Below are 14,120 nucleotides of genomic sequence, written 5' to 3'. Positions count from 1 at the left end.
CTCCATTTTCAGAGACAGGCAACACTGCAGACAGAAACTTGCCTGGAGTTTTGAAACCCACTCTCCAATTCAGCTTTCCCTCAAGCTGTCCCTGTTTTATCCTTTCACATATAGGGCTGCCTGTACCATTTCTTTTGCACAAAGGGTTTTCATGGCTATAAAACAGTTTGAAAATCACTAACTAATCCCAACTTCATAGATGAAGAAACTCAGAGGACATCACAATTTCTGAACTCTAGGTCAGGTCACAAAAGAAACAGATAATAAATCCCCTATCAATATCCTGAATTCTCAATTTCTCTTTCAATGTTGTAATCCCTGCTCTGTCATTATTATTCTGTTTTTCATCTTGGCACAATATTAACATAAGAGCTGGTTATAGATTTATCAGTACTCAGATGTAGAAAAATCAATCATTTACAAAAAGAATCCAGCATCTAGATAGACAGCCACAGAGCCACTACTGTGGAAAAGAAGTAGAGATTCGTGCCTGGGTGTTCTCTATCTTATTTAATTATTTGTGTGCAGTACTCAAATAGTTTTTACTCAAATAGCTAATATTCCAGTAACAGCTCACATTACTGAGTCAGGTAATTAAGAATTTCTGTTTGTGGCTGGGAAGGTTTTGTTTTTTAAACAAAATAATTACAACCCACTAATACTCATGGGAGGTTGTTGGCATAATCAAGAGATAATTTAGAAAGCCAAAAATGGGTCTGAATGGTCATAGAGAAAACATAAGAAAAATGTATTATCCTTTTAACAAACTCATGCTCCCTGAAGAAATCTGAAAATGCTAATAATATCACACAAATTTTTAAATTTCTACAGAGGATTAATGGAATGCAGCTTTGGCAAAATTTAGTTGAGCTCTTTTGGTATGCCTCGCATTTTTTTTTTTAAAGATTTTATTTATTTATTTGACAGACAGAAATCACAAGTAGGCAGAGAGGCAGGCAGAGAGAAAGAGGGAGAAGCAGGCTTCCCGCTGAACAGAGAGCCCGATGCGGGGCTCGATCCCAGGACCCTGGGATCATGACCTGAGCCGAAGGCAGAGGCTTTAACCCACTGAGCCACCCAGGCGCCCCTATGCCTCGCATTTTGTGTTGACACTAATGTGTGTTTGATTCCCCCCTCCTCACACCATACCTGTGTTTCTCAAACTCTAATCTACACACAGATCTGCAAGGTCTCTTGTCAAAATGCAGACTGTGATTTAGTAGGTGTGGATGGGGCCTGAGATCAGATGATGCAGCAGGTCCAGGGACTACATGTTAAGTAACAAGTCTATACATACTTCTCTGTTCAGACCTTATGGAGTCTGGCCATTTACATAGGATTTCCTACATCGAAACTACAGACGATTTTTTCTCAGAAAGTCCTCCTGAAGTTCTGGGTAATAGTGGATACTGCTGAGGGGATATGGTAGGGTCCAGAAATAACCCAAGAAATGATGAGGACACTGTATCACTCTGCTAGAGCGGTTTCATTTTTATGGGTTTGACATATAGGCTATTGTTAGAAGAAAGAGCTCTAATGCTTAAAAGGGAAAAAAAATCTGGAAGTGATAGTTCTAGATTTTTCCATAGTCTCCTCTCTTCAAAGAAAGCTAACATCTGCTGAGAAGCACAGTGTACCAGGCTTATGCCAAATGACTGCCCAAGATCACATATTTGAGAAGCAGTGTAGAAAACAGGATGGGCTCCTTGATCTGTCTCATTTTACCTAAGCCTATAGTATTCCACGTGTACTATGCTTGCCTTCTGTTCTGCTTCTGTGCTGTGTCTTAGCCTCAAGGGGCCTACTGCTTGCTCTCTCATTTGAGGGCTAAATATTGTGAGAAACTATTCAATATTTACCAATGGATTCTGTAAAGAAACAGTGGGGATGAAATTCAACTCACAAACATTAACGGTATTTCTATATATAAATATGAAGAATTGGAAACTAAAATTTAAAAAATATATAATTTATAATAGCTCCAAAAATGGAAATACTTAATTATAAATCTAACTATAACTATGTAACAACTATAACTAGGATGCAACAGGTGCCACATGTTCAGCTATACAATGCTGACACAAGAAATCAAGGAAGATCTGAATAAATGAAAAGAGATACATGATCATGGTTTGGAAGATTCAATATAGCAAAGATGTCAAGTTTCCCACAATGCACTACAGATTTAAGCAATATCAATAAAAATCCCAGCAGAGGCACCTGGATGGCCCAGTCAATTAAGCATCTGGTTTTTGGGTTTTGGCTCAGGTCACGATCTCAGGGTCATGAGATGGAGCCCTGAGTCCAGCTTCATGCTCAGGCAGCATCTGCTTGAGATTCGCTCTTTCCCTTTCCCTCTGCCCCGCCCCACCCCACATGTGAGCACTCTCTCACTTTCTTTCTTAAATAATAAAGTACTTTTTTAAATCTCAGCAGAATTATCTTGTAGATATAGACAAGTGGATTCTAAAATTTATAAAGGAGAGAGAAGGAATTAGAAGAACTAAAATAATTTTGAAAAAGAAGAATAAAGTTGTAGCTCTTTGGTGTCAGATTTTTAGAACATTACTATTATTATAAAGCTATAGTAATCAATACAGTTTGGGACTGGCAAGGAGATAGACACAAACAGATCAATGGAACAAAACAGGGTTCCAAAACAGACATATACAAATATGGCTATTTGATTTCTGACAAAAGCAATTCATGGAGAAATGATAATTTTTTCAATAAATGTGTTTGGGACAACTGGACTTTCATATGTAAAAGCACAAACTTGACCCAAACTTCATACCTTATGTAAGCTGGATCATAGATTTAAATGGGAAACATAAAACTACTACAACACCTTGAAAAGAAAATATAAAAGAAAGTCTTCATGACCATGATAGTTCTTAGAAATGACACCAAAAATACCACCCATATAATAAAAATGTGATAAATTAGTCTTCACCAAAATTTGGAACTTTTGCTGTGTCAAAGATACTACCAAGAGAATAAAAAGACAAGCTGCAGGCTGGGAGAAAATAACTGCAAATCACATATCTGACTAAGGATATGCATCCAGCATATCTAAAGAACTCTGAAAACTCAACAAAAAGACAATAGAAACAAATTTTAAATGGGTGAAGGAGTTCAATAAACACTTCACTAAAAGATATAAGAATGACAAATAAGCACATGAAAAGATGTTAAACATTATTATCCATTAAGGAAATGCAAATTCAGACCATGACTCAACACTGCTACACACCTGTTAGAATGGCTAAAATACAACTACTTGGATTAGCACGTGCTGACAAAGATACAAAGCAAATGAGACTTTCATATACTGCTAGTGGGTTTGTAATTGATGTGACCACTCCCGAAGGTGCCTTGGCAGTTTTTTATAAAGTTAACATATCACTCAGCTCTTTTATTCCAGGGTACTGAGAGAAATGAAAACTTAAATCCACACAAAGACCCTCATATAAAAGGTCTTATCTGCTTTACTAATAACAGCCAAGGCCTAAAAATCACCCAAATGTTCTATCTTTCAACAGATAAATGCCTAAACAAATTGTTGTAAATCTGTATAAAGGAATACTACTCAGCAATAAAAACGAATAGACTATTGATGTGCACAGGTCAGATGAACCTCAAAGACAGCACACTGAGTAAAAGAAACTATTTCAAAAAGGTTATATACTGTATGACTCCATTTATATGACATTTTTGAAAAGACAAAACTAGGATGGAGAATAGATCAGTGGTTAAGGGTGGGAGAAATTATGACTATAAAGCAACAGCAGGAAGAGCTTTGGAGGGTGATGGAACTGTTCTGTATGCTGTCTATGGCAGTGGCTACATAATCTATATATGTGTTAAAATTCACAGAACTGCACACCAAAGGAAAGAAACTCAAACCCAAGGAATGATAATTTTAAAAATAATACTAATTTTAAAAGAAGGAAACTATATTTTAAAAACTTTCTTATTCTGGTAACAATATTTGCAGAGGTCAAACTAGATCTGCTCAAAGTATTTTTTTCAAATATGAAATCATAGTGGAAAGTGTAAATTTTACGTTCTGTAGGATTTTTTCCTTCTAATTATGAAAGAAATGGATTTAAAGAAGAGAGTCTCTCCTAAAAAACACAATAGACAGAGAAATTAGAAGACCAAGAGATCTCAGAAGACACTCAACTTTCTTTAGTTGGTTTGTGAGTACAGGTAAGTCTTAAAACTTTCAGATTCACGAGTGTAAAAGGGCTGAAAGAATTGAGTGCATTAGTGGCTGGCCCATTAGACCACCAGAGAACAAAATGTGTTACTCTTTGATGACTGGAAATTTTGTAGATGAGCAAAAAGGTGAAGGCATTCTGGGATGCCTTGTGGTTCAGTCGATTGGGCATCCGACTCTTGATTTTAGCTCAGGTGTTGATCTCAGAGTCATGAGATCAAGCCCCGCATCAGTCTCTGCACTCAGTGGGGAATCTGCTTGAAATTCTTTCTCTCTCCTCTCCCTCCACCCCTCCCTTGCCCTGCATTTTCTCTCTTGCTCTCTAAAATATCTTTTTTTAAAAGTTGAATAAAGGGGGACCCGGGTGGCTCAGTCGTTAAGCTTCTGCCTTCAGCTCAGGTCATGATCCTATAGTCCTGGGATCGAGTCCCACATCAGGCTCCCCACTAAGTGGGAAGCCTGATTCTCCCTCTCCCACTTCTCCTGTGTGTTCCCCCCCCCTCTCTCCCTCTGTCAAATAAATAAGTAAAATCTTGAAAAAAAAAAGTTGAAAAAAAGGTGAAGGTATTCTAATTTTTAATTACTTTATAGTATTCATGTCTTTTCTCATTAAAAATATCTCTCAATACTATTAAGTCAACATAGCCTATCAGCAAGGTCCACAGTAGCCAAACTGTGGAAGGAAAAAAGATGCCCTTCAACAGATGAGTGGATAAAGAAAATATGGCCCATATATACAATGGAGTATTACTCAGCCATCAGAAAGGATGAATACCCACCATTCACAGTGACATGGATGGAACTGGAAGGGATTATACTAAGTGAAATATGTCAAGCAAAGAAAGACAATTATCATATGGTTTCACTCATATGTGGAACATAAAGACTAGCACAGAGTACCATAGGGGAAGGGAGGGAAAACTGAAGGGGGTAAATCAGAGAAAGAGACAAACCATGAGAGACTATGGACTCTGGGAAACAAACTGAGGGTTTCAGAGGGGAGGGAGATGGGAGAATGGGGTAGCTGGGTGACAGATATTAAGGAGGGCATGTGTGGTGATAAGCACAGGGTGTTATTAGCAACTAATGAATCACTGAACACTACATCAAAAATTAGTGAGGTACTATGTGGTGGCTAACTGAAAATAAATAAATAAGTAAATGAACAAATAAATAAAAAGTCAACATAGGCAAATAGAGACTACTGTCTCTTTATGGGAATATTTTAATGAAAAATAATGTATTCAAAGACTAAGATTAGGTTGTGAATTCATTCCATTTCTCTGGTATCCCAAAACTAGGGATGTGGAGGCCTAGCAAGTTGATACCACTTCCCCCTACTGTGAGTTGTGAGAATCATAGGCATAACAAACTTGAATGTCAGGGATCAGCAAACCATGGTTCATGGCCCAGAAGCTAAAAAAAAAAATTTTTTAAATCTTTTTAAAGGGTTATACAAAAACCAAAAAACAAAAATTAAATAAATGAAGAATATATGACAGAGACAATATATGTCCCAGAAAGCCTAAAATATTGTTTATCCCTTAGGAAAAAATGTTGATTCCTACTCCATTCCTGATTTGAAACCAAGCCATACTAACTCACCAAGCAGGACTAAATGGGCACTTTCTCAACCATATAAAGTATGTCTACAAAAAAATCTCTAAGTTACATGGTGGAAGTCTGAATTGTTTTCCCCCTAAGATTGGAAAAAGAGCATGACTGTCCATTCTCCCTCCTTCTATTTGGTATTATACCAGAAGTTCCAGTCATTCCTGTCAGTTAAATAAAGCAGGGGGGGGGAAATTAAAGGTGCCCAGATTGTAAAGGAAGAAATAAAGCTGTCTTTATTCACAGGCAACATTATAACCTAAATAGACCTATAGAATCTACCAACAAACCATAATAAGCAAGTTTAGAACATTTTATAAGATATGATATATAAAAGTCAATTGCATGTCAATGTATTAGCAGAAAACAATCTGAACTTTAATTTTAAAATTTTCAATTGCATCAAAATATGAATACTTAGAGGTCAACATCACAAAATATGAAACATGGCAGGAGACTGAAAAAGACTTGTAATTGGAGAGATATAATGTACTCACGAACTGGAGGACTCAATATTATTAAAATGTCAATTTTATCTGAATTGATTTCTAGATTTGAAGCAAACCAAACTGAAATTCCATCAGGCTCTTTTGGACAACCTGAGAAGCTGATTATGCATTTATATGAAAATGCAAAGGTCCCAGAACAGCCAAGGCATCTTTTTAAAAGGACAAAGTTGGCTGAATTATACTACCTTTAACGATTTTTAAAAACAAACAAACAAAACCTATGAAAGTAAACCAGCAAAGGTAATGACCCTCATAGCACTTTGTAATTATGAATGTAAATTGAAATATGTTATTCAGCTCTGATATGACATTTTAAGACACAAGCTACAAACATAAAGATGGGTGATACATCTAAATATCACACTATTTTAGAAATTGTTGAAGTAACTAATAATATATAACATGAAAAAGAAAAGATCTATCAAGGAGACCCAATAACTATATTAAAAGACATGAAGGGGGAGCCTGGGTGGCTCAGTGGGTTAAGCCTCTGCCTTCGGCTCAGGTCATGATTTCAGGGTCCTGGGATTGAGTCCCGCATCGAGCTCTCTGCTCAGCAGGGAGCCTGCTTCCCCCTCTCTCTCTCTGCCCGCCTCTCTGCCTACTTATGATCTCTGTCAAATAAATAAATAAAATCTTAAAAAAAAAAAAGACATGAAGGGTCATCATAATAGGAGAAATATTTCATTTATTTATTTATTTAAATTTATTTTCAGTGTACCAGAATTCATTGTTTATGTACCACACCCAGTGTTCCATATAATACGTACCCTCCGTAATACCCACCACCAGGCTCACCCAACCTCCCACACCCCTTCAAAACCCTCAGATTGTTTTTCAGGGTCCACAGTCTCTTATGGTTCGTCTCCCCCTCCAATTTCCCCCAACTCCCTTCTCCTCTCCATCTCCCAACGTCCTCCGTGTTATTTCTTATGCTCCACAAATAAGTGAAACCATATGATAATTGACTCTCTCTGCTTGACTTAGAAATATTTCATTTATTCTGGGTAGCTCCAGAGGAAAGAGCCTGAAGATACAGGAGGCAGAGGTAGACTTAGGCTCAGAATAAGGATAACTTGCTGAAATGGAATGGGCTACTTTGTGAGGTGTTCAGCTCACCATGGCTGGAGTTCAAGCAGATGCTGGAAGACATCTGTCATGTATGATCTGTTGAAACTAGATCAGTATTTCTCAAAGTATAGCGTGAGGTCTACTTCCACAGAGAATCTGTTAAAAGTTTAGATTCTTGGGTCCCCTTCCAGACCATAAATTTGAATCTCTGGGAAAAGGACCTAGAATCTGCACTTCAACAACCTCTGCTGGTAATTTTTATGTTCATTAAATTTGGAAATTGCTGGTTGAGATGATAGACAGGGATCTATTTGAATTCCACAAATCTCTGATTCTCTCTTTCCTAAAGGTCTATTATTCATTTTGTTGGGTCAATATTAAAGTCTTCCTATAAGTTGAAATTAATTCCGCATCCCAAAAATGTCCATGGCAGATGAAACTTTGATAAATGTTGAATAGTGGGACAACTCAATGTGTTGTCATGAGTGTGGTTGTTATTACAGTAGAGCATCATGACTGCATACTGACCGCTATCTCCACTTTTATGCCAGGAATTCAGCAATCTGTGGAACCACTGATAGTCTAACATCCAGAAAGAAACACTGGTAGAATGGCTTCACCACAGGGTACATTATGACCGTGACAGACTACCCTGGACTGTTGACCCAGCCCATTTTCAGTCACAACTCCTGCCTAGAGAACTTTAAAAGGAGATTCCTAAATATAGTTCATGAACTTGGGGTTACATCCATAAAAAAAACAGTAGTATTTTTCATTTTCAAGCTAAAAAAGAACAAACAATTACCACCTGAAATCCAAATATAGTTTCACAGCAGAAAGAAACATACCATTTAGCTACATTGCATGTACAATTATACTCCCTGTAAACACTATTTAAAATATCTCTATCCTCACATCATTCCTGGCATATGACAGCTACAGAAAGGATAGGAGCTCTCCCACAAAAAAATAGGGACAACTTTGTTATTCAATTTTATATGTAGTTTAGTTAGTAGATGGTTACATATTCACCATCGTTGGGTCAATATGAATTGGTTATTTTTATCATTATGAAATGACCTTTACCTCTAGTAATACTCTAAGTCAACTTTATCTGATATTAATATGGCTACCAACTTTATTATATTTAGTATGCCCATGGTGTATCTTTTTCCATCCTTTAACTTTCAACCTGTATCTGTGTATTTAAAGTATCTCTCCTCTGAACAGCATATATTTGGGTCTTGGTTGCTGTATTGTTTTGTTTTTCCCAGTCTGACAATCTCTGTCTTTTAATTGTACTGTTTAATCCATTTACAGTTCATCTAATTATTGATATTGTTGGGTTTAAGTCTACCATCTTTATTTGCACCCCCCTTCTTTTGTTTTTCCATTCCTGTGTTTTGTGGTAGTCAAGTAATTTTTAGTATTTCATCCCATATTCTCCTCTGTTGACTTTCTTTTATCCATGCCTCTTTATATCTTTTCCCAGAAATTATAATATACATGTTAAACCTATCACTCTACATTGAATTAATATTGTACTACTTCATGGATATGTAAAGACTTTGCAAGAGTACAATTCCATTTACACCCTGGCCCTTTTTTTTGTGCTAGCCTTTCATATATTTTATGGTTACATATGTTATAAATTTCTGTAATAAATTATTTGCTTTAATTATCAGTTGGCTTATATTCTTTAAAAAGAAAAAGTAGTATTTTATAATTCCCCACATATTTACCATTACTCGTACTCTTTCTTCCTGTAGATGTAAATTTCGGACTTATATCATTTACCCTTTGGAGAACTTTTAGCATTTTTATATTAAAAAAAAAAAACTTTTAAAATTTTAGACAATGAGAACCATTAGCATTTTTTGTAGTCAATTTTGCTGGTACAAATGTTTTCAGCTTTGATCTGTCTAAAAATGTCTCTATTTCACTTTAATTTTTAAAGATATTTCACTAAATGTAAAATTCCAAATGATAAGATTTAAAAAGATGTCATTCCATTGTCTTCTGGCTTCTGTTGTTTTTGAAGTCGGCAGTTATTGTAACCATTGTCTTCCATATTTAATGTGCCTTTTTCTCTCTGTTAAGAATTTTTTTTCTTGGGATGCCTGGATGGCTCAATCATTAGGTGTCTGCTTTCAGCTCAGGTCATGATCCCATGGTCCTGGGGTGAAGCCTGACATCAGGCTCCCTGCTCAGTGGGGAACCTGCTTTTCCCTCTCCCACTCCCACTCCTGCTTGTGTTCCCTCTCCAGCTATCTCTCTGTCAAACAAATAAAATCTTTATTTTTTCCTTATCATTGGTTTTCAGCAGCTTGTCTATGATGTTTATAGATGTGGTTCTTTATATTTATTCTTCTGGGTTTTTAATATTAATCTACAGGGTTCATTCGACATCTTGGATCCATGGGATGTTGGGTTTATTTTTAATCAACTCTAAAAATACTGAACCATTATTTAACTATTTTTTTCTCTCTCTATTCTTTCTCTCATCTCCTTCTGGAAATCAATTTCAACCTACATGAGATCACCTAATACTGACCCATGTGTCATTAAGACTCTGTTGATTTTTTTTCCAATCTTATTTCTCTCTGCATTTCATTTTGGATAATTTCTACTGGTCTGCCTTCAAGTTCCCTGATATTTTTTTTGTTTTCTTTATATATTGTTGCTTCCAATTAATGACTTTTTAAAATGTCTGATAATGTATTTTTCAGTTTTAAGATTTTAAAGTGTCTCCTTTTCAGACTTTAAACCTCTCCTGAAATTCCTATCATTTAATTCCAATATCTGGATCACTTGCCCATCTAGTTGATTTTTCCTCTTGACTATAGATTACAATAAAAAATTTGCATGCCTAGTAATTTTTAAATTATTGAAATGATAAATTATACATGCTCTTATTCTGTAATCTTCCTCTGAAGAGTATCCATCAATTTTGTTCAAGTAAGCAGTCAAATTACTAACAGGTCACCATTAACTTCTGGAGGCCTAGTTTTATTCTTTATTATATCTATTTTTCATTTTCCCTTAGTTCTGGAGTGAACCCAACAGTTCTATGTTCTTTACTCTTAAGGTCTCACTGGTATTTCAACAAAAAGTCCAAAGAGTTTATCACGTGCTTTTAGCTTTTCAAGACTCAAACTCCAAACTGTTTCCCCCTGTGGTTCCAGCTGCTACAATCTTCCCTCAGTTCTTTCCGCTACCTAGATGTCATTCTCTCACTGGGATATTTGGAATCCCACCTGTGTTTGAACTGCTCAGAAGTCAGTTAAGGATTTAAATGGAGTTTATTTGCAGAATTTACGTTCTTCCTCACCACAGCTTCATCCTTTCTAGGATCCCCACCCTCAATTTCCAGCCATTCTGTCTATCCCACACTCTGTCCTTCAGGCCAAAAAACAAAAACAAAAACAGACAAACAACTGTGGTTTTTTTGGCTTGAGTTCTAGGACTCCGTGTAGCATGCATCTTGAGAATCTCTTCAGGGGACAAACTCCCTTTTGTCATGGGTCAATTTTTCTGCCTACTTCTGGTCACTGTGCAGTGCTTTCAAACATTTCTTTTTCCATACAGTATCTGCAGGAACACTAGTCTCAGTAAAAGCTATTTTTCCCTTGCAGGAATTGGGACCCCAATATACAATTTTGATCTCAATTATCCCAATTACTTCAGTCTCTTTTTCCAGTGACCATTTCCTACCCCTGGTTTACAGATTACCAGATAATGATGTATGAAACTACACTCCTTATAACTTTCAAACAATTATCCTGTGCTATAAACAACCATCCAATTAAAGTTTTATCACTTGAATCATTTTCTGTTTTTACTTTAAAGGAATATGTTATATAACAAAACTCAGAGGGCATACCTAAAACAAAGCTCCAACAAACCAGTGTAACTATCTTTAGGCACAATAGCTCCTTCTTTGTATAATTTACCACTGAATATTTTTCATGAATGTCCTCCTCTACTTCTTATTTCCTAAATTATAAGTCTCATATCAGATATTGCTCCTTTAGAAACTTCCTCTGATCTTCTTCTCCTACACAATAGCCTTGTCCAGCTCTATCATCATAGTTACCACAAAGTTTTAATAAGTGCAAATTTAAGGGCACGCTGGCATCCCACAAGTTTTTCTAGGTAGTGTTTTGTGGTCATTCAGTTCTAAATATTTCATAAGTTCCATCATTATTTCTTCTCTGACTCATGAATATTTATAAGATCATTTTCATTTCCAAATAAATGGGTTTGGGAGGCTCTTTTGTTGTTGATGTTTAATATTATTGCATTGTAGAAAGAGATATGCTCTGTGTTACTGACTCTTTGGTATTCCTTAGGACTTCTTTTGTGGTGTTTTAATGTATACTTGAAAAGAATGTGAATTCTTTATATGAGAAATACAGGCATATATATATATATATATATATATATATATATATATATCTCATTAAGTTGGTCTATTACTTGTGCTGTTCAAAACATCTGTATCTTTACCAATTTTTACCTTTTCATCAGTTCATCAAAGAACCATGCAAAAATATTTCCCTTTAAGATAGATTTGTCAAATTTATTTTGTAAATTTGGAGGCTGTCATGTTTAGAACATACAGATTCAGCATTGCCCTTGCTTCCTGTGAATCGCTCTTCAGTCATTAAATTGCAACCTTTTTAATTCTAAATGATGCTTTTTTTTTTGCCTTAATATTGCTTCTCTAGCAGTATTAGTATTTACCTGTTTTATCTTTTTCCATCCCTTTCAATCTATAAGCATCCTATGTTTTAGACATTTCTTTAAAGAGCACATACATGGGTTCTGTTTCTTAAACATAATCTGACTAACTTAATCTGTCTACATCTAGTGAGATTACAGAAACATCTAAACTTTTTCTAATATGTTTTGTTTTTTCTATTTATTATGTCCTTTCTTCACTTATTTTTACTATTCCCTGGTTACTAGATTACTCTAGTGTTTCTTAACCTTTTCTTTTTTATGTATTTGTTTTCTTTTCCTATTCTTTGTTACTCTTAAATTTTAAAAGACATACCTGCTCAAAGTCTAGGATAAATCTATCTCTATCTTCCTCCCAAATAATACGATGAATATGAAGTTTATAATTTTAGTCTCTTCCACCCTCTTTGTACATATTATTGTCACCTAGCATTTTAGTTTTTTATTTTTTGAACAAGTCCCTAATTGACCTTCAAAAAAAAAGTGCTTCTTTAGATTTATACACGTTTACAAATTTCTTTGCTCATCATTCCTTCTTGCTTTTTTACTTAAGACTTAAAATTCCTATTTCCTGAAGGATATTCATTAATAGTGATTTTGGCAAGGGTCTAAAGTTAGTTAACTCTATCTTTGTTTCTTTGAAAATGCTTTTGTTTTTGTTTCATCCAACGCTTGAATAATAATCAAGCTTAGTATATTATTCTAAGATAATATTTATTTCCCCTCAACCTTTTGAAAATATTATTCTGTGGTATCTATTGTTGCTACTGGGAAGCCTGTCATTTACAGTTCCATTATAGATAATCACATATTATTTCATAAAGTTTCATATTCCCTTAATACACACATCCCTAAAACAGTGCTTCTTAAACTTTTTTTTTTTTTTGGAGAAGGGGGCTATGAGAGTTCTGTAAGAATTTGATCTCAGAGGGGTGGCTGTGTGCCTCCGGGGGTTAAGCCTCTGCCTTCGGCTCAGGTCATGATCTCAGGATCCTGGGATCAAGCCCCGCATCAGGCTCTCTGCTCAGCAGGGAGGCTACTTCCCCCTCTCTCTCTGCCTACTTGTGATATCTCTCTCTCTCTGTCAAATAAATAAATAAAATCTTTTTTAAAAATTAAAAAAAAAAAGGATTTGATCTCAGAAGTCACTACCACGTTCCCTTCCATACAAAAGCAAGAGATTCAGAGACCCCGTGAAGTCTATCTTTGAATACTGTTATGAATCTCTGCCTAGGACTGTCCTAAAATAAAAGAGTCCTCAATAAATATGTTTTTAAACTAATTAATTCGTGGATATGAGTCTGGATGGAGGCCTGGATGAGTGAAGCAATGAATCCTGGGTAATCCTAGGAAATGCAATTATTTCCAACATTCTTGTCAGTTATTCCTGTTAACATTGCTGAGAGGGATTATTTCTTTGCCTATTATTGTGAATGTTACAGTTTGAATAGAAAAGTGGAACAAATAGCATTTATTAGAGATACATTTCTACTTTAAAGTAACATTTTGATTATTAATAATAATAGCCTATAAAAAAAGATATCCAGGGTTTGCTTTTTAAAGTTTCCAAAGCATTTTTACATACATTATTTTAATTCACCTGATCAACAACTGAATCTAGTGAATTAAGAACTGTTGCCTTCTTTTTTTGAATCTGAGGCAACCAAAGCTGTGAAATAATTTGAGCTACTTGCTTAAAGTTACACAACCAGATGGCTGGACTCAAGTCAGATTCCCATTCTGTTCTCTGATTTCTTTTTCCTGCTCTTCACTTCTCATCCCTCCTTCTCCTTGCTTCAGAGGGGCCAGGTACCACTAGTAAGTAAATGTATATCCCAGCAAAGGTAGCTATATTAGGAGGTAGGGCATCCCTAAGCCTCCAGAATGGGGCTTCAGACCTAAGAGGCCCTTGAGCATATACCACATGGACCAAAGAGAAAAAGGAGAAAGGTCTGGGGTGATTC

The sequence above is a fragment of the Lutra lutra genome, chromosome 11, assembly GCF_902655055.1.
Source record: "Lutra lutra chromosome 11, mLutLut1.2, whole genome shotgun sequence".
In the NCBI taxonomy this organism is placed as follows: domain Eukaryota; kingdom Metazoa; phylum Chordata; class Mammalia; order Carnivora; family Mustelidae; genus Lutra; species Lutra lutra.
The sequence above is the reverse complement of the archived record's forward strand: the minus strand, read 5'-3'. Positions refer to the sequence as shown.